Below are 21341 nucleotides of genomic sequence, written 5' to 3' on the forward strand. Positions count from 1 at the left end.
GCGTGAGGTCATGGCCACTGAATCTAGTTCAATTCCTAGAAATGTTAACACCACTGCCGGCCCTTCCGTTTTGTCTTCGGCTAAGGGTATGCCCAGCTCCTCCATCAATTCCTGGAACAACCTCAGCATTTCTTTGCAGTCCTCCTCTCTTTCTGCCCCGCTAATGAACAGAAAATCATCCAGATAGTGCAGCACACTCTCCCAACCCGAGCTAAATGAGAAAACCCACTGTAAAAAGGAGCTGAACCATTCAAACAAGGCATAGGAAATTGCGCACCCCATTGGCAAGGCTTTGTCTATAAAAATGCGATCCTCAAACTGCAAACCCAACAACCAAAAATCCTCCGGGTGCACTGGCAATAACCTGAAAGCCGCCTTGATATCGCACTTGGCCATGAAGGCCCCTCGCCCTTCCTTCCTTATCAGCTCAACCGCCTGGTCAACACTCGCATACACAACCCCACATTCTCCCGGGGCAATGAAATCATTAACTGACATACCCTCCGGCCAGGACAAGTGATGAATCAGTCTGAACTCCTCCGGAGCTTTCTTGGGCACCACCCCCAATGGGGATATCACTAAATCACCTGGCATGTCACAATCCTCCCTGCTGCTATTTCCTTGTTCAATTTTTGTCTTACCACCTCGACATTCTCTCTCGCCGACTTCAAATTTTCAGCCCACCGCCGCACCCTCAGGCCCTGGTAACCTAGTCTGAACCCCTGACCAAACCCCTCACTCAAGATCTTAGCCCCTTCCCTATCCGGATAAAATTGCAACCATTTTTCCAACACACCCACTTTAATTGGAGTAAAAGCTTTTCCCCACAACCCCTTTTCCTGAACCCGTCTCCCTCCCCCTGTCTCCCTGTTGGAAACACTGAATGAGGGGGTGTTTTCCACCACACTTGCTACACTCGTGCCTGAACCTACACAGGGTCCTTGTGCAGCCGTCCTTATTATACCCCCAGCACACTGCTGAGGACTGAGCCCTGCCTCCTCCCCCGCCCCCTCATGGGCGGGGCGACCAAGAAAGGGCCGGAAAGGCACAGGCAGCCCACTTGCTGTGTGCAATGTCGGGGCAGGCCTCGTTGGGGCCATCCATTGCAGCCAGAGATCCATATCTATCTCTCCCCAGACCGCCTGACTGTCTTCTGCCATTCTCGCTCTGAATTCCTCATCGTACCTTACCCAGGCAAAACCCCCAAAACTCGTGAAAGCCTTCCTTATTACATCCATATATTTAAGCAGGGCCACGCACCGCTCCGGGATTTTTTCACAATACACACTGGCATAAATGATAAACGCCGACGTCCAATTCTCAATAGTCACCGGGACCCTTAGGCGTGAAGCCAGTTCCCTCTCTTCCTCCTTAGACCCCTCTTTCGCTCTCACTTCTCTATGTAGCAATTTAAAGACATCGACAAATTCCCCCGCCTGAATCTTCTCCCTGGTCGCTGCCATCAAGTGCGCCCCCAATGGTTTTGTTATCCCCATGTATGGCAATTTTTTCTCCTTTCCCTTCACTTCAACCTCCTTATCTTTTCCAGCTTGCACTCCGAGCACCAATGGCTCCACCACCTTGTCCGTTTGGACCTCCACCGAGCACATGCTCTTCTCAACCCCTGTGGCTCCAATGGCCTGCACACCAACTTCTTTCCTTACATCTCGCCGTCCAGACTCTTCCTCCTCTGTGCCCCTTCCTGGGACCCCTCTCTGCCATGCAGATGACCATTCCCTTTCCCGCTCACCTCTTTCCACACCTGCCGCCTGTGGTCTGGCGTCCACAACGCTGCTCCTCCTCTCCTTTCTTAGAGGGCTCCTACTGGGGGACAAAACATGTCAGCACACTCACCCAGCCAATAGTTCCCTTGACCCCTTTCACCCCGTCCCCCCCGCACTTCCCTTTCCATATCCCACCTTGAACTTCTTCTCTCCTCCCCCCTTTCCCTTTCCGCCCTGTAATCTTCCAATTCCCATTGCCCCACATATTCCTCCCATCCAACTTCATCACCCCTTAAATACCATTGCGGATGCGAGCTCATGCCCGAGTTGAGTTGATGATCTTCTTGCGAGCCCGGGGCGTCCGCCCCACCACTCCTTTGACGTCTGTTAAGACGGATTTCTGAACTCTGTCCTGGTGGCGCAGAAGTTCAGAAGGCCAACCTAATTACTTGGAACAGGGTAACCTCTGGACGAGCTAGACCAATCAAGGTAGCGATCGCGGCGGTCAAGAATAGGTCTCAAGAGGGGTGAGGGTGACTGAAAGCCCGCAATGAGCACACAAAGCAAGAACACTTACAAACTACTCCAAACAGTTGTTATATTAAAAATATATACACATTTATTTCAAGGCCTTTAAAACAATGACCGTAGCGAGAAAATCACAATATAACGATAGTAAACCAACACATACCATATCAACACAATATATATACAAATACGACAGTCTCAAGCGTTATCTGCACGAAATGGGTAGTCCACCTAAAAGTGAAGGAAGACAGGCAGTGCGAAATAATGCTTAGACCCAGTTCGCCTTCAGAGGCACCTAACTAGATGGAAGTCCGAGCCCTGCGAAGAGTGGAGCCTTGTGCTCAAAAGTATCTGCACGCGCTGGTGCCAATGGGCAAAAGGGGAGTCTCTTCGAAGGAAATCAGGCAGTTCAGTTTAGTGCACAAAAGAAGAAGAACAAGTTCCGCGACTCAAGCGCAGCCTCCACAGTGGGCAGAAGCAGAGCGCGAGTACGGAAAAGGGTGCTGTTTTGACACAGCGGGGAAAAGCAATGGGCTCCTGCAGGAGGGCGACCAGATCCTAGCTATGCTACTCACCGGTCCCCGATGCAAGCAGACCCAGGCTTCTCCGCGTCAGTTTCAGCAGCTGGCAGGTTCAGAAGAGCAGGGAACGCCTCGTCGTCGTGTTGAGTAAAAAGACGTCCCAATCGAAGAAACCCGCACAGTTTGTTTCCACAGCAGGGCAACGGAGCGGCCGTGTGTATCTGAGCCAAATGTACACTACTCACTTCAGACCTGGGAACGCCAAGTGTACGAAGCGTGTGAGAGTGACAAGGACTTGAAATACTACACAACCTGGCGGCGGTTACAGAGCAAGACTCCCGTGTAAGCTGGTCAGTCAACTGGATGGCCCAGAGACGCTTCCGAAGGCTTACTGGCAGGAGATGGTGAAGATGCCGAGAATAGCTGTTCCCGCTATTCCAAGGGTCGAAGTACCAGTACAGGCCTTCTGGTTCGATCAAAGGTGAAAAGGGTTTCACAAGGCGACAGCAGTGCAGAGGAGAAGTCCTTCAGCGGGTCACCAGCGATTCCTCGGTCCAGCCTCTTGGTTGCAGGATACTTGGCTCCTGTATTCCTTCGTTCGTGAGAACTCAGGAGATCGACATGGTAGTGGTGTTTCCAGCCCCCTCTTATCCACGGTTCCCTTCGCGCCAAAACGGGGGGAACCCAATGGGAGATCCGCTCATCAACACTCACACCATTCGTGGACCAATCACGGACCACGGTGGTCCCAGGCATTCACACCACCCTAGACTCTCTGGCACCCAGGATGTGTATTGGGACCAGACATCCCAGCCCACATCCTGGAGGCACACACAAGACATGTAGAAGCCCGCGAAACCATCCGTGTTTCGCTGGAAAGTACATGCCCAAATAAGGAAGGCCCCGGGTCGGCTCGACCTGGGGAAGGTGAAGGGAGCAAGACGGTCAGCGGACAGGACAAAGGAGCCTCATGGTCTGGCCATTTTGGGAGCCAGGCCACCATTTTGGGTTAAGCGCGCAAAGCGCGCTTAGAACGCCAAAGGAAGCTCAAAACACAAGAAACGATCGCTGCCACCATTCCCGTCCCTGAATCACTTGCACCGATCAGATACAATCCTAAACGAGTATCCCGGGCTTGTAGAAAGTTAGAGACCCAAGAGAGCTGTAACTTAGCTTACAGTGCCCTCTTGTGTCATGTTGCACGAAAGCCGCAACATGATCAAAGAAACTACGGGAAACAGCGTTCCCCGGTACTGACTGTCTTAAGGGCATGTCAGTTTCCCTGTAAGAAAGGAGCGAAAGCCCAGAGGAGTGCAGCAGAAGGCTGCACTTCTCTGGCAAAGTCGAGAACAAGGTGAAAAACAACAGCAAAAAGTTTAGGGGTTGACACATGGAAGGAAAATTACCTACAATTACGAAATGTTTCCTAACACTCGCCCCTCCCAGACTATGGACAGGGGGAACTAATCCACCCCTGGATGAGTCTCTTGTTCAGGTCGGTTAAACATTCTGGACAACCCATCAGCATTGCTATGTTGGACACCTGGCCTATGCTCAATAGTGAAGTCGAAGCCTTGTAGACTTATGGACCACCTAAGCAACTTTGGATTCTCCCCCTTCATGTTCATTAGCCACTTTAAGGGCTTATGGTCAGTTTGCACAGTGAAGTGGGTCCCATAGAGGTAGGGCCTCAGCTTCCTTAGGGCCCACACAACAGAGAAACATTCATTCTCTACCGTGGACCATCTGAGCTCTCTGTTCTTAAGCTGGCGGCTAATAAAACCAATAGGGTGTTCCTTACCCTTCTCATCTACTTGTTATAGTACAGCTCCTATCCCAGTGTCAGAGGCGCCCTTCTGCACGATAAAAGGTCTTTGATAATCAGGGGCCCTGAGGACAGGGGCCTGGCACAAGGAGTCTTTTAAGCCATTGAAGGCTTTCTCACACTCGTCGGTCCAAGTTACCTTCTTGGGTTTCTTTGGAGTTGTGAGGGCAGTCAGAGGGGCAGCTATGGTGCCATAGTCTGCCACAAAATTGCGGTAATACCCTGTGAGTCCTAAGAAGGCTCTCACTTGGGTTTGCGTAGTGGGGGTAGGCCAGTCTTGTACTGCTTGTACTTTACTGGGAAGAGGCTGTATCCTCCCTCCACCTACTTCATGTCCAAGGTAAACCACTGAGCCTTGTCCAATCTAGCATTTACTAGCCTTTATGGTCAAGTGTGCTTTCTGAAGAGCCTGGAGCACAATCCCGAGGTGTTTCACATGGTCTTCCCAGGTGGCACTGAAAACTGCGATATCGTCCAGATATGCAAGACAGAATTCGTCCAACCCATTCAAAACATGATTCACAAGCCTCTGGAACGTGGCAGGTGCATTCTTCAACCCGAACAGCATTACCCGGAATTGGTAAAGGCCGTCTGGAGTAGAAAATGCTGTCTTCTCCTTGGCATGTTCTGCTAAAGCTATTTGCCAATAGCCAGCAGTGAGGTCAAATGTGCTGAGGTACTTGGAGGCACCCAAAGTATCCACCAGCTCATCTGTTCGAGGCAAGGGGTGTGCATCTGTCTTGGTGACAGCATTCAGAGCTCTGTAATCCACGCAGAACCTCAATTCAGAAGTGCCTGCCTTTGGAACCAAAACCACAGGGCTGGACCAAGGACTACTAGAGGGTTCAATCACCCCAAGGTCTAACATCTTGTTGACCTCGGTCTTAATATAAGACTGTACTTTGTCTGACATCCTGTATCCCCTACTTTTGGTAGGTACACTGTCTCCTGTGTCAATGTTATGTTTGCACCAAGGTGTCAAACCAGGCGACTGTGAAAACAGGGGGGAAAACTGCCTAAGCAAACTTTTCACCTCAGCCTGCTGATCAGAAGTCAGGTGAGGGGCCACTCGGACACCCTCGAAGGAGCTATCTGAAGGACCGCTTTGGAACAGGTCAGGGAGAGGTTCAGACTCCTCTTCCTCAACATCTGAAGCCAGTAGCAGTGCTGCGATTTCGACTCTTGGGATGAAAGCCTTCAGCCTATTCACGTGAAACACTTTTGGAGCCTGTCCAGGCCTTCCAAGGTCCACTAAATAGTTAACCTCACCCAGGGGCTCCACCACTGTGTAAGGGCCTGACCATTTGTCCTGTAAAGCTCGAGGCCTTATGGGATTCATGATCAGGACTTGCTGACGAGGTGTAAAGTTGATGAGGGAAGCTTTCTGGTCGTACCAATGTTTCACCAGCGCTTGTCCTGCCTTCAATTTATCACTAGCCAAGCCCATCAGAAGTACCATCCGTTTTCTGAGCCCTAGCACATAATCAACTACGTTGGTAGTAACAGGGGGAGTGGGCATCTCCCATCCCTCTTTGACGATGGCTAAGGGTCCCCGCATGGGATGACCGAACAGAAGTTCGAAGGGGCTGAAGCCAACACCCTCCTGTGGTACCTCTCGGTAGGCAAACAGTAAGCATGGTAAAAGAAGATCCCATTTTCTTCTCTGAGGTTCCTCCAGAGCCCCAATCATGCTCTTTAACGTTCTGTTGAAACGTTCCACCAGACCATTGGTCTGGGGGTGGTATGCAGAAGAGAACTTGTAGGTGACCCCACATTCTTTCCACATAGCCTGCATATACTTTGACATAAAGTTGCTGCCACGATCCGACACAACTTCTTTAGGGAAGCCAACCCTAGTAAATATGCCAAGTAAAGCTTTTGCAACTGACTTGGCAGTTACAGTTTTCAATGGGATGGCCTCAGGATACCTGGTTGCATGGTCGACCAGCACCAGGATAAACCTATTGCCCAAGGATGTTTGCGGGTCAAGGGGACCAACGATGTCGATCCCTACCCTTTCAAATGGTACCCCCACAACTGGGAGCGGTACCAACGGAGCTTGGATTGTCGCGCCAACCTTACCAGACAACTGGCAGGAGGCACAACTCCTGCAGTGACTTTCTACTTGCACCCCCATCTTGGGCCAGTAGAAGTGCATGGATAACCTTTGCTTGGTCCTTTTCATACCAAGGTGACCAGCAAGGGGAACTTCATGCGGCAACTGCAGGAGGAAGGGCCTGACAGCAAGGGGAACCACCAACCTCCTATGGTCTCCTTCTGTAGACTCTGTGGGCTCACTATACAGGAGTCCACCTTCCCAATAAATCCTATGCGTCCCAGGAGGTTCACCCTCAAGCTGGGAGCAGGCCTGTCTCCTTAGGCCTTCCAGAGATGGGCACTCACGTTGGCCTTTACTGAATTCGTCCCTATCAGGACCTCCTTCAACTAACAAGTCTTTTAGTTCAGGATGATCGTTGGGGTCAAATACTTCAGGCATCGCCACCTCCTCGTCAGGCCCGGGCGATTGACCAACTTCCTCCACCGCAGTGGTAGGCGAGCTCGGGGGAATATTCTCTTTCCCTCGTCTTGACTTGTCGACTCCTTTCGCCTTGGGTTTCCCCTTCGGCTGGGGCGGCGTATTGGTCTTGGCCAATGCTGCCCGTGCTTGAGACCGTGTGTAGGGTCTTTCGGCAGTGTCTCCTACGAGCCCTAAAGCTCTGAGATCATTACCTAACAAGACCTTTCCAGGGAGGTTTCTCTGAATTCTCACTGGAATCCTAACTGCTGTACCATTTAAAGTAAGATTTACAGGTATTACTGGGAACATACGGAGTGGGCCGTCAGCCAACTTAGTGGGCATCAGAGTAGCTCTGGCAACTTCCTCTGAGTCTACCAAGGTAGAATCCACTACAGTGCGACTGCACCCACTATCCCTAAGAGCTGGAGTATCTACTCCATTGATCAGCACACTGGGCCTCATTACGACCCAGGCGGTAAGGGGTTTACGGCAGCGTAAAGAGCGCCGACCCTTACCGCCTGATTACGAGGTCCCTTAGCGCCATGGAGGTTTTAACACCTGCTTTTAGCAGGTGTTAAAATCCATGGCGCTAAGGGACCATGGAGTTAATTACGCCACCGTAATTTACGGTGGCGTAATGAACGCCTTCCCCACTCCCATTATGCCCTATGGGGCAAAAATGGGAATGGGGAAGGGTAAATGGGGATTGGGGACTTACCGCCCCGCCAAGGTCGGAATGGGGCGGTAATTCCGCCAACCACCATGGCGTAAACGTAGTTTACGCCATGGTGGTAAAGTCACGGCCCAGGCGGTAACTTACCGCCTGGGTCGTAATGAGGCCCACTGTCTTTAAAGTAGTGCTTGGTATTATCCGGAATCCTAGCATAAGCCTCTGCGACTTTAGGCTCCCAGGAACCCAGGGAAACTTAAACTACCTCAGCCTCTATCCCGCTGGGAAATGAGTCTGAGGAGAAGGATGCTCCTGTAATCTCTTCTTCCTCGTAGGAGGAGAAGGCCAGATTAGCGGAGTGGACCCCCAAAGGTCTAACCTTACAGCGGGGATCCTCCTTCACGTGGTCAGTTGCTCCACAAGCAAAACAAGATCCATTGGGTCTGTTTACATAGGGAGGCTTATTGTAACCAGAGTTCTGTTTCGGAGGCTGACCTCCACTACCCTGTGAGTTCTCTTGTGTCTTACCCTTATTTTTCTTTTTGTGGCCCTTATGAGAAGAAGATTTATCAGATTCTCCACCCTCCATATCTTTGGACTTTTTCCCTTCCTCCTGCTTACCAGGATGAGTTTTGTCCTTATGGGACACTCGATGTGACACCAATAAGTCGGCTGCAATGGCCAGCTTCTTAGGATCTATCTCCTTCGAATCGGCCAAATGCTGCTTAAGCTCCGGGGAAGAAGATGCAAAAATGTGTTCCAGTATGACAAGATTTATCATGCCTTTGAAGGTGGAAACCTTATAACCTTCGACCCAGCCAGTTAAGTTTTTCAAGGATTCAGTGACATAAGATACCCAAGTACCACCTTCCTTTTTCTTATACTCTCTGAAACGTTTCAAATATTGGGCCGGAGTCTTCCCAAACTTTAAAATGAGAGTTTGCTTTAACATTGCGAAATCAGCTCGCTCAGCCTTCGACATTTCCATAATGGCACTACAGCCAGAATGGGGCACTCTGCTGAGTAACCAGGCAATCTTATCAGCATTGTCAACTTGTTGAACTTCGCATGCATACTCAAACGCATTCAGCCAGTCCATAATGTAATTCCTTTCTTCATACACACTGAGCAGATCTTTCGGAAACCGTGGATGAGAGGAGGCCCCAGACCCATGTCCAGGACCCTTGGACCCATTTGCAACCTGAAGCTTGGCCAGTTCCAACTGGTGATCCCTGTCTTTTTGTTTTTCTGCCTGTTCGATTTTTAGTTTGGCTATGCTGAATTCAAGCTCCTGCTGCCTAAACCGCAGCTCTTGCTTCTTGAATTCAAGCATAGCCTCCCCATCAGCACTGGCAGAGGAAACATTAGACATCTCGTCCTCCCTGTCCTTGTGGTCGCGATGGATCAGTGCAGCGGCAGAACCGTCGGTTCTACCAGTGAGAGCAGCCCCACCACCTTCCGCACTGTCCTCAGAAGTTATAGCGTCAAGCTGCGCTTCTTGCCACGCCACGATTCTTTGGATCATTTCCAATTTCCTGCCTTGAGAGGAAACACCTCTCTCCGCACACATCTTTTTCAATGTTTCTGATTTGGAAGCATTTAAAGTTAACAAGGTATTTGTTTCCATACTGTTAGATAGGACTATGGCCTTTTTAAAGTTATACTACAACAATTCACTACGTGTCCTGGTTGGAATAACCTGAAATGCCTTAGTTCGTGCGCAACACTGGATACCTTCAGTCGTATCCCACCGCTGTACACCAATTTGTTAAGACGGATTTCTGAACTCTGTCTTGGTGGCGCAGAAGTTCAGAAGGCCAACCTAATTACTTGGAACAGGGTAACCTCTGGACGAGCCAGACCAATCAAGGTAGCGATCGCGGCGGTCAAGAATAGGTCTCAAGAGGGGTGAGGGTGACTGAAAGCCCGCAATGAGCACACAAAGCAAGAACACTTACAAACTACTCCAAACAGTTGTTATATTAAAAATATATACACATTTATTTCAAGGCCTTTAAAACAATGACCGTAGCGAGAAAATCACAATATAACGATAGTAAACCAACACATACCATATCAACACAATATATATACAAATACGACAGTCTCAAGCGTTATCTGCACGAAATGGGTAGTCCACCTAAAAGTGAAGGAAGACAGGCAGTGCGAAATAATGCTTAGACCCAGTTCGCCTTCAGAGGCACCTAACTAGATGGAAGTCCGAGCCCTGCGAAGAGTGGAGCCGTGTGCTCAAAAGTACCTGCACGCGCTGGTGCCAATGGGCAAAAGGGGAGTCTCTTCGAAGGAAATCAGGCAGTTCAGTTTAGTGCACAAAAGAAGAAGAACAAGTTCCGCGACTCAAGCGCAGCCTCCACAGTGGGCAGAAGCAGAGCGCGAGTACGGAAAAGGGTGCTGTTTTGACACAGCGGGGAAAAGCAATGGGCTCCTGCAGGAGGGCGACCAGATCCTAGCTATGCTACTCACCGGTCCCCGATGCAAGCAGACCCAGGCTTCTCCGCGTCAGTTTCAGCAGCTGGCAGGTTCAGAAGAGCAGGGAACGCCTCGTCGTCGTGTTGAGTAAAAAGACGTCCCAATCGAAGAACCCGCACAGTTTGTTTCCACAGCAGGGCAACGGAGCGGCCGTGTGTATCTGAGCCAAATGTACACTACTCACTTCAGACCTGGGAACGCCAAGTGTACGAAGCGTGTGAGAGTGACAAGGACTTGAAATACTACACAACCTGGCGGCGGTTGCAGAGCAAGACTCCCGTGTAAGCTGGTCAGTCAACTGGATGGCCCAGAGACGCTTCCGAAGGCTTACTGGCAGGAGATGGTGAAGATGCCGAGAATAGCTGTTCCCGCTATTCCAAGGGTCGAAGTACCAGTACAGGCCTTCTGGTTCGATCAAAGGTGAAAAGGGTTTCACAAGGCGACAGCAGTGCAGAGGAGAAGTCCTTCAGCGGGTCACCAGCGATTCCTCGGTCCAGCCTCTTGGTTGCAGGATACTTGGCTCCTGTATTCCTTCGTTCGTGAGAACTCAGGAGATCGACATGGTAGTGGTGTTTCCAGCCCCCTCTTATCCACGGTTCCCTTCGCGCCAAAACGGGGGGAACCCAATGGGAGATCCGCTCATCAACACTCACACCATTCGTGGACCAATCACGGACCACGGTGGTCCCAGGCATTCACACCACCCTAGACTCTCTGGCACCCAGGATGTGTATTGGGACCAGACATCCCAGCCCACATCCTGGAGGCACACACAAGACATGTAGAAGCCCGCGAAACCATCCGTGTTTCGCGGGAAAGTACATGCCCAAATAAGGAAGGCCCCGGGTCGGCTCGACCTGGGGAAGGTGAAGGGAGCAAGACGGTCAGCGGACAGGACAAAGGAGCCTCATGGTCTGGCCATTTTGGGAGCCAGGCCACCATTTTGGGTTAAGCGCGCAAAGCGCGCTTAGAACGCCAAAGGAAGCTCAAAACACAAGAAACGATCGCTGCCACCATTCCCGTCCCTGAATCACTTGCACCGATCAGATACAATCCTAAACGAGTATCCCGGGCCTGTAGAAAGTTAGAGACCCAAGAGAGCTGTAACTTAGCTTACAGTGCCCTCTTGTGTCATGTTGCACGAAAGCCGCAACATGATCAAAGAAACTACGGGAAACAGCGTTCCCCGGTACTGACTGTCTTAAGGGCATGTCAGTTTCCCTGTAAGAAAGGAGCGAAAGCCCAGAGGAGTGCAGCAGAAGGCTGCACTTCTCTGGCAAAGTCGAGAACAAGGTGAAAAACAACAGCAAAAAGTTTAGGGGTTGACACATGGAAGGAAAATTACCTACAATTACGAAATGTTTCCTAACACTCGCCCCTCCCAGACTATGGACAGGGGGGAACTAATCCACCCCTGGATGAGTCTCTTGTTCAGGTCGGTTAAACATTCTGGACAACCCATCAGCATTGCTATGTTGGACACCTGGCCTATGCTCAATAGTGAAGTCGAAGCCTTGTAGACTTATGGACCACCTAAGCAACTTTGGATTCTCCCCCTTCATGTTCATTAGCCACTTTAAGGGCTTATGGTCAGTTTGCACAGTGAAGTGGGTCCCATAGAGGTAGGGCCTCAGCTTCCTTAGGGCCCACACAACAGAGAAACATTCTTTCTCTACCGTGGACCATCTGAGCTCTCTGTTCTTAAGCTGGCGGCTAATAAAACCAATAGGGTGTTCCTTACCCTTCTCATCTACTTGTGATAGTACAGCTCCTATCCCAGTGTCAGAGGCGTCCGTCTGCACGATAAAAGGTCTTTGATAATCAGGGGCCCTGAGGACAGGGGCCTGGCACAAGGAGTCTTTTAAGCCATTGAAGGCTTTCTCACACTCGTCGGTCCAAGTTACCTTCTTGGGTTTCTTTGGAGTTGTGAGGGCAGTCAGAGGGGCAGCTATGGTGCCATAGTCTGCCACAAAATTGCGGTAATACCCTGTGAGTCCTAAGAAGGCTCTCACTTGGGTTTGCGTAGTGGGGGTAGGCCAGTCTTGTACTGCTTGTACTTTACTGGGAAGAGGCTGTATCCTCCCTCCACCTACTTCATGTCCAAGGTAAACCACTGAGCCTTGTCCAATCTGGCATTTACTAGCCTTTATGGTCAAGTGTGCTTTCTGAAGAGCCTGGAGCACAATCCCGAGGTGTTTCACATGGTCTTCCCAGGTGGCACTGAAAACTGCGATATCGTCCAGATATGCAAGACAGAATTCGTCCAACCCATTCAAAACATGATTCACAAGGCTCTGGAAAGTGGCAGGTGCATTCTTCAACTCGAACAGCATTACCCGGAATTGGTAAAGGCCGTCTGGAGTAGAAAATGCTGTCTTCTCCTTGGCATGTTCTGCTAAAGCTATTTGCCAATAGCCAGCAGTGAGGTCAAATGTGCTGAGGTACTTGGAGGCACCCAAAGTATCCACCAGCTCATCTGTTCGAGGCAAGGGGTGTGCATCTGTCTTGGTGACAGCATTCAGAGCTCTGTAATCCACGCAGAACCTCAATTCAGAAGTGCCTGCCTTTGGAACCAAAACCACAGGGCTGGACCAAGGACTACTAGAGGGTTCAATCACCCCAAGGTCTAACATCTTGTTGACCTCGGTCTTAATATAAGACTGTACTTTGTCTGACATCCTGTATCCCCTACTTTTGGTAGGTACACTGTCTCCTGTGTCAATGTTATGTTTGCACCAAGGTGTCAAACCAGGCGACTGTGAAAACAGGGGGGAAAACTGCCTAAGCAAACTTTTCACCTCAGCCTGCTGATCAGAAGTCAGGTGAGGGGCCACTCGGACACCCTCGAAGGAGCTATCTGAAGGACCGCTTTGGAACAGGTCAGGGAGAGGTTCAGACTCCTCTTCCTCAACATCTGAAGCCAGTAGCAGTGCTGCGATTTCGACTCTTGGGATGAAAGCCTTCAGCCTATTCACGTGAAACACTTTTGGAGCCTGTCCAGGCCTTCCAAGGTCCACTAAATAGTTAACCTCACCCAGGGGCTCCACCACTGTGTAAGGGCCTGACCATTTGTCCTGTAAAGCTCGAGGCCTTATGGGATCATGATCAGGACTTGCTGACGAGGTGTAAAGTTGATGAGGGAAGCTTTCTGGTCGTACCAATGTTTCACCAGCGCTTGTCCTGCCTTCAATTTATCACTAGCCAAGCCCATCAGAAGTACCATCCGTTTTCTGAGCCCTAGCACATAATCAACTACGTTGGTAGTAACAGGGGGAGTGGGCATCTCCCATCCCTCTTTGACGATGGCTAAGGGTCCCCGCATGGGATGACCGAACAGAAGTTCGAAGGGGCTGAAGCCAACACCCTCCTGTGGTACCTCTCGGTAGGCAAACAGTAAGCATGGTAAAAGAAGATCCCATTTTCTTCTCTGAGGTTCCTCCAGAGCCCCAATCATGCTCTTTAACGTTCTGTTAAAACGTTCCACCAGACCATTGGTCTGGGGGTGGTATGCAGAAGAGAACTTGTAGGTGACCCCACATTCTTTCCACATAGCCTGCATATACTTCGACATAAAGTTGCTGCCACGATCCGACACAACTTCTTTAGGGAAGCCAACCCTAGTAAATATGCCAAGTAAAGCTTTTGCAACTGACTTGGCAGTTACAGTTTTCAATGGGATGGCCTCAGGAAACCTGGTTGCATGGTCGACCAGCACCAGGATAAACCTATTGCCCAAGGATGTTTGCGGGTCAAGGGGACCAACGATGTCGATCCCTACCCTTTCAAATGGTACCCCCACAACTGGGAGCGGTACCAACGGAGCTTGGATTGTCGCGCCAACCTTACCAGACAACTGGCAGGAGGCACAACTCCTGCAGTGACTTTCTACTTGCACCCCCATCTTGGGCCAGTAGAAGTGCATGGATAACCTTTGCTTGGTCCTTTTCATACCAAGGTGACCAGCAAGGGGAACTTCATGCGGCAACTGCAGGAGGAAGGGCCTGACAGCAAGGGGAACCACCAACCTCCTATGGTCTCCTTCTGTAGACTCTGTGGGCTCACTATACAGGAGTCCACCTTCCCAATAAATCCTATGCGTCCCAGGAGGTTCACCCTCAAGCTGGGAGCAGGCCTGTCTCCTTAGGCCTTCCAGAGATGGGCACTCACGTTGGGCTTTACTGAATTCGTCCCTATCAGGACCTCCTTCAACTAACAAGTCTTTTAGTTCAGGATGATCGTTGGGGTCAAATACTTCAGGCATCGCCACCTCCTCGTCAGGCCCGGGCGATTGACCAACTTCCTCCACCGCAGTGGTAGGCGAGCTCGGGGGAATATTCTTTCCCTCGTCTTGACTTGTCGACTCCTTTCGCCTTGGGTTTCCCCTTCGGCTGGGGCGGCGTATTGGTCTTGGCCAATGCTGCCCGTGCTTGAGACCGTGTGTAGGGTCTTTCGGCAGTGTCTCCTACGAGCCCTAAAGCTCTGAGATCATTACCTAACAAGACCTTTCCAGGGAGGTTTCTCTGAATTCTCACTGGAATCCTGACTGCTGTACCATTTAAAGTAAGATTTACAGGTATTACTGGGAACATACGGAGTGGGCCGTCAGCCAACTTAGTGGGCATCAGAGTAGCTATGGCAACTTCCTCGGAGTCTACCAAGGTAGAATCCACTACAGTGCGACTGCACCCACTATCCCTAAGAGCTGGAGTATCTACTCCATTGATCAGCACACTGTCTTTAAAGTAGTGCTTGGTATTATCCGGAATCCTAGCATAAGCCTCTGCGACTTTAGGCTCCCAGGAACCCAGGGAAACTAAAACTACCTCAGCCTCTATCCCGCTGGGAAATGAGTCTGAGGAGAAGGATGCTCCTGTAATCTCTTCTTCCTCGTAGGAGGAGAAGGCCAGATTAGCGGAGTGGACCCCCAAAGGTCTAACCTTACACCGGGGATCCTCCTTCACGTGGTCAGTTGCTCCACAAGCAAAACAAGATCCATTGGGTCTGTTTACATAGGGAGGCTTATTGTAACCAGAGTTCTGTTTCGGAGGCTGACCTCCACTACCCTGTGAGTTCTCTTGTGTCTTACCCTTATTTTTCTTTTTGTGGCCCTTATGAGAAGAAGATTTATCAGATTCTCCACCCTCCATATCTTTGGACTTTTTCCCTTCCTCCTGCTTACCAGGATGAGTTTTGTCCTTATGGGACACTCGATGTGACACCAATAAGTCGGCTGCAATGGCCAGCTTCTTAGGATCTATCTCCTTCGAATCGGCCAAATGCTGCTTAAGCTCCGGGGAAGAAGATGCAAAAATGTGTTCCAGCATGACAAGATTTATCATGCCTTTGAAGGTGGAAACCTTATAACCTTCGACCCAGCCAGTTAAGTTTTTCAAGGATTCAGTGACATAAGATACCCAAGTACCACCTTCCTTTTTCTTATACTCTCTGAAACGTTTCAAATATTGGGCCGGAGTCTTCCCAAACTTTAAAATGAGAGTTTGCTTTAACATTGCGAAATCAGCTCGCTCAGCCTTCGACATTTCCATAATGGCACTACAGCCAGAATGGGGCACTCTGCTGAGTAACCAGGCAATCTTATCAGCATTGTCAACTTGTTGAACTTCGCATGCATACTCAAACGCATTCAGCCAGTCCATAATGTCATTCCTTTCTTCATACACACTGAGCAGATCTTTCGGAAACCGTGGATGAGAGGAGGCCCCAGACCCATGTCCAGGACCCTTGGACCCATTTGCAACCTGAAGCTTGGCCAGTTCCAACTGGTGATCCCTGTCTTTTTGTTTTTCTGCCTGTTCGATTTTTAGTTTGGCTATGCTGAATTCAAGCTCCTGCTGCCTAAACCGCAGCTCTTGCTTCTTGAATTCAAGCATAGCCTCCCCATCAGCACTGGCAGAGGAAACATTAGACATCTCGTCTTCCCTGTCCTCGTGGTCGCGATGGATCAGTGCAGCAGCAGAACCGTCGGTTCTACCAGTGAGAGCAGCCCCACGACCTTCCGCACTGTCCTCAGAAGTTATAGCGTCAAGCTGCGCTTCTTACCACGCCACGATTCTTTGGATCATTTCCAATTTCGTGCCTTGAGAGGAAACACCTCTCTCCGCACACATCTTTTTCAATGTTTCTGATTTGGAAGCATTTAAAGTTAACAAGGTATTTGTTTCCATACTGTTAGATAGGACTATGGCCTTTTTAAAGTTATACTACAACAATTCACTACGTGTCCTGGTTGGAATAACCTGAAATGCCTTAGTTCGTGCGCAACACTGGATACCTTCAGTCGTATCCCACCGCTGTATACCAATTTGTTAAGACGGATTTCTGAACTCTGTCCTGGTGGCGCAGAAGTTCAGAAGGCCAACCTAATTACTTGGAACAGGGTAACCTCTGGACGAGCCAGACCAATCAAGGTAGCGATCGCGGCGGTCAAGACTAGGTCTCAAGAGGGGTGAGGGTGACTGAAAGCCCGCAATGAGCACACAAAGCAAGAACACTTACAAACTACTCCAAACAGTTGTTGTATTAAAAATATATACACATTTATTTCAAGGCCTTTAAAACAATGACCGTAGCGAGAAAATCACAATATAACGATAGTAAACCAACACATACCATATCAACACAATATATATACAAATACGACAGTCTCAAGCGTTATCTGCACGAAATGGGTAGTCCACCTAAAAGGGAAGTAAGACAGGCAGTGCGAAATAATGCTTAGACCCAGTTCGCCTTCAGAGGCACCTAACTAGATGGAAGTCCGAGCCCTGCGAAGAGTGGAGCCTTGTGCTCAAAAGTACCTGCACGCGCTGGTGCCAACGGGCAAAAGGGGAGTCTCTTCGAAGGAAATCAGGCAGTTCAGTTTAGTGCACAAAAGAAGAAGAACAAGTTCCGCGACTCAAGCGCAGCCTCCACAGTGGGCAGAAGCAGAGCGCGAGTACGGAAAAGGGCGCTGTTTTGACACCGCGGGGAAAAGCAATGGGCTCCTGCAGGAGGGCGACCAGATCCTAGCTATCCTACTCACCGGTCCCCGATGCAAGCAGACCCAGGCTTCTCCGCGTCAGTTTCAGCAGCTGGCAGGTTCAGAAGAGCAGGGAACGCCTCGTCGTCGTGTTGAGTAAAAAGACATCCCAATCGAAGAAACCCGCACAGTTTGTTACCACAGCAGGGCAACGGAGCGGCCGTGTGTATCTGAGCCAAATGTACACTACTCACTTCAGACCTGGGAACGCCAAGTGTACGAAGCGTGTGAGAGTGACAAGGACTCGAAATACTACACAACCTGGCGGCGGTTGCAGAGCAAGACTCCCGTGTAAGCTGGTCAGTCAACTGGATGGCCCAGAGACGCTTCCGAAGGCTTACTGGCAGGAGATGGTGAAGATGCCGAGAATAGCTGTTCCCGCTATTCCAAGGGTCGAAGTACCAGTACAGGCCTTCTGGTTCGATCAAAGGTGAAAGGGTTTCACAAGGCGACAGCAGTGCAGAGGAGAAGTCCTTCAGCGGGTCACCAGCGATTCCTCGGTCCAGCCTCTTGGTTGCAGGATACTTGGCTCCTGTATTCCTTCGTTCGTGAGAACTCAGGAGATCGACATGGTAGTGGTATTTCCAGCCCCCTCTTATCCACGGTTCCCTTCGCGCCAAAACGGGGGGGACCCAATGGGAGATCCGCTCATCAACACTCACACCATTCGTGGACCAATCACGGACCACGGTGGTCCCAGGCATTCACACCACCCTAGACTCTCTGGCACCCAGGATGTGTATTGGGACCAGACATCCCAGCCCACATCCTGGAGGCACACACAAGACATGTAGAAGCCCGCGAAAGCATCCGTGTTTCGCGGGAAAGTACATGCCCAAATAAGGAAGGCCCCGGGTCGGCTCGACCTGGGGAAGGTGAAGGGAGCAAGACGGTCAGCGGACAGGACAAAGGAGCCTCGTGGTCTGGCCATTTTGGGAGCCAGGCCACCATTTTGGGTTAAGCGCGGAAAACGCGCTTAGAACGCCAAAAGGAGCTCAAAACACAAGAAACGATCGCTGCCACCATTCCCGTCCCTGAATCACTTGCACCAATCAGATACAATCCTAAACGAGTATCCAGGGCCTGTAGAAGGCTAGAGACCCAAGAGAGCTGTAACTTAGCTTACAGTGCCCTCTTGTGTCATGTTGCACGAAAGCCGCAACATGATAAAAGAAACTACGGGAAACAGCGTTCCCCGGTACTGACTGTCTTAAGGGCATGTCAGTTTCCCCGTAAGAAAGGAGCGAAAGCCCAGAGGAGTGCGGCAGAAGGCTGCACTTCTCTGGCAAAGTCGAGAACAAGGTGAAAAACAAGAGCAAAAAGTTTAGGGGTTGCCACATGGAAGGAAAATTACCTACAATTACGAAATCTTTCCTAACAACGTCTCCTCTGCGGGGTTGTGGAAACCCCTGCCTGGTCCTCTTCTCTCGGGCGAGGCGTTCCGACCTCCACCCTGGAATCCTCATTGCTAGGGGCTGTGCTGCGCCCTCTAGGCTCTCCTTGCGTTGACCGAGGAGGGGCCGTACTGAAACCCTCAACCTCCACCTGACCAGCGGGGGCTGCGCAGCGCCCTCTGCCCTCACTCCTCCTACCCAGGGGGGCCGTTCCGCGCCCCACTCTACCCTCCTCAATTGATGGGGACCTCTCCCTCCTTCTCCCACCTGCACTCTTCTGCAGGTATTTACCCCCTCTTCCCCTCTGCCCTGACACCCCCTTCTGTATCCCATCCCTGCCCCTACTGTTGTTCCCTCGGGCCCCTCCCTTTTGAGCATTCCCAGCTTCCCTAGGGCTATCATTCCCTTCCTCCCTCCCCGGCTGCCCACCCGACATCATTTCTCCCCCGTCCGCCCTCCTGTCTATCTCCCTCCTCATTTTCCTGCCCCTGGATTCCCAAACCTCCCCTCTCCCAGCCGTAGGGGTGCAAGCCACCACTGCCGCGAGAACCCCGTCGGCCGCAGCTCTACGCTGCGGCCTGCCCCCACCTACCTCTCCTTCTCCCGTTACTTCCCCTACCGCCCCTTCCAATTGGGCCTTAGATGCCCTGCTAATTATTTCCAGGGCCTCCCTCAGAGCCCTAGCATCAACCAAGCCCTTCTTGGCGGCTCCCTGTCCCACCATAGTGCCCAAATATCTGGATGTGCACTAAAAATATATAACCCTAGAAAATTAATCTAGCTAACCTAAGCTCCCGAGCCCAAATCTACCCGTGGACCTATCCCCCCACCAATAGTACACTTTGCCCCGTGTTAACCAAGCACTTGCTGACACAAAAAACTAGGGTACCATACCCCCAAAATGCTCTTCCCCAAAAACTATTTTAAATTTTTTTTTTTTAATTACCCCCCTAAAACTGCCCTATCCCTTCACAACCCTAACTCCGGCACAAAAAAGGCCCCCCGCGAAAAGGGGGAGCCCCAAAACCAACAGCACAACCAGAAATGGGGCTGAGATGATGCGTGTCGCACTGCCCCCTGGCTGCGTGTAAGTGCCACCGCACTGAAACGGCTGCACGGTCCCTTTAAGGAGAGAAACACTGCTCCCTCTGACATACGACGGAGAAAGCGCGTATACTTCCCCTCAAGGCCGCGCAACACAGGACCCAGCGTTCCCCAATCTAATATTAGCAGAGGCCCAGGCCTGGCTGCACAATATCCTGCCCGCCCTCTCAGACCACGCTCCCCGGGACCTTAAACCCTAACACCCCACCCCTGCTGAACGCTCGAAAAATTGCGTGGAGAACACCCCCCGACAGAACACACCGCACCGGACCGCTGTCCACGCTCGGAAACTGATCCAGGTACAGTAAGAGGGGGGGGTACCTTATCTACGGTACCCCCGACTATAATAATAAAATATAATAATAAAATATCACACTCAAATAAAGCTGCTTTCTTACTATACCTAACCTCCCCCAACACTAACTAACCCTCTCACCTACTCTACCCTGCAGCACCGAAGGCCCAGCTACTTCAGGGAAGGCTCGGGAGCGGGCGACAGGACTGATACAATCACCAAGTCCTAACCGTCGCCTGCCTCCCGAACCTTCCCTGAGCCCTTAAGTACCCCCCAGGGAGGCACTCTGCACCCCCACGGCCATTCGCTGGCCGTGTGCAGCGCCAAAAACTCCCCGGGGGGAAAAGCTTTGCATTCCCCCCGGGGCCCCCCTTTTTATTGGGCTAACCACATGGTCACCCATGTGACCTAAAACACGTGACTCGGCACGAGCACTAGGGGGACTGTGCGGAAGTCACAACATCCCATGGCAATGGTATAAAATAAAACAACAAGGACCGACATCAAAATTAGGCACATCACTTCAAGCATATATTAACAATCGGTCCATTTGGGAGGTTTGGGGCAAAGCGGAAGTCCCGTGCCCAAGGGTCATTACATTTGGTAGCATTGGGGCAGATGCACATTTGGGCAATCTTTATTAGACCAAGAGAGTTGGGGAGCACCCCTTTAGCCGGCAAAGCCGCACCCGGGGCAACCGGTGCCATACCGGCAGTTTGGTCATTGGGATAGTCTCTCTTTACTAGTCCAGGGAAGATAGTGCAGGGTTAGCAGCAGGCAGGTTTGCTGCTGCCCATTTTGAGCACCCTTGACGTGCGGATCGCAGCTTCATCCAGAGGGGGTCGGGTGCAAACAACAACACCAGGTAGCTTGCTGGATCCACTTTAAGCATGTTGCGAACGACCACAGGCCTTCATCCACATATTTACTGCATCTTCTTTGAGGTAACCCATGCAGGGTCACAGAATCCGATGCTAATCAATGCCCCGCCCGCTTTAAGCAGAACGGGCATGTAGGTGGAAAACAGCTTTGCACCTGCGTCACTCATCATTGGATGTCCCAGTCAGGCAGAGATATTGTAGTGAGAGGTGGGGAGAGTCTGTAGGCAGTGTGTCTAGGCCGCACCATGCAGGTTCTCCCCCGCAGAATTCATCTTGGTGGACAGGCACGGGCCGTGCACCACCATGTGGACACGCTCTGGGGACTTTGGCGGCATGAGCACGTGGATCACGG

The sequence above is a fragment of the Ambystoma mexicanum genome, chromosome 6p, assembly GCF_040938575.1.
Source record: "Ambystoma mexicanum isolate Mex_15411 chromosome 6p, UKY_AmexF1_1, whole genome shotgun sequence".
Taxonomy (NCBI): Eukaryota; Metazoa; Chordata; class Amphibia; order Caudata; family Ambystomatidae; genus Ambystoma; species Ambystoma mexicanum.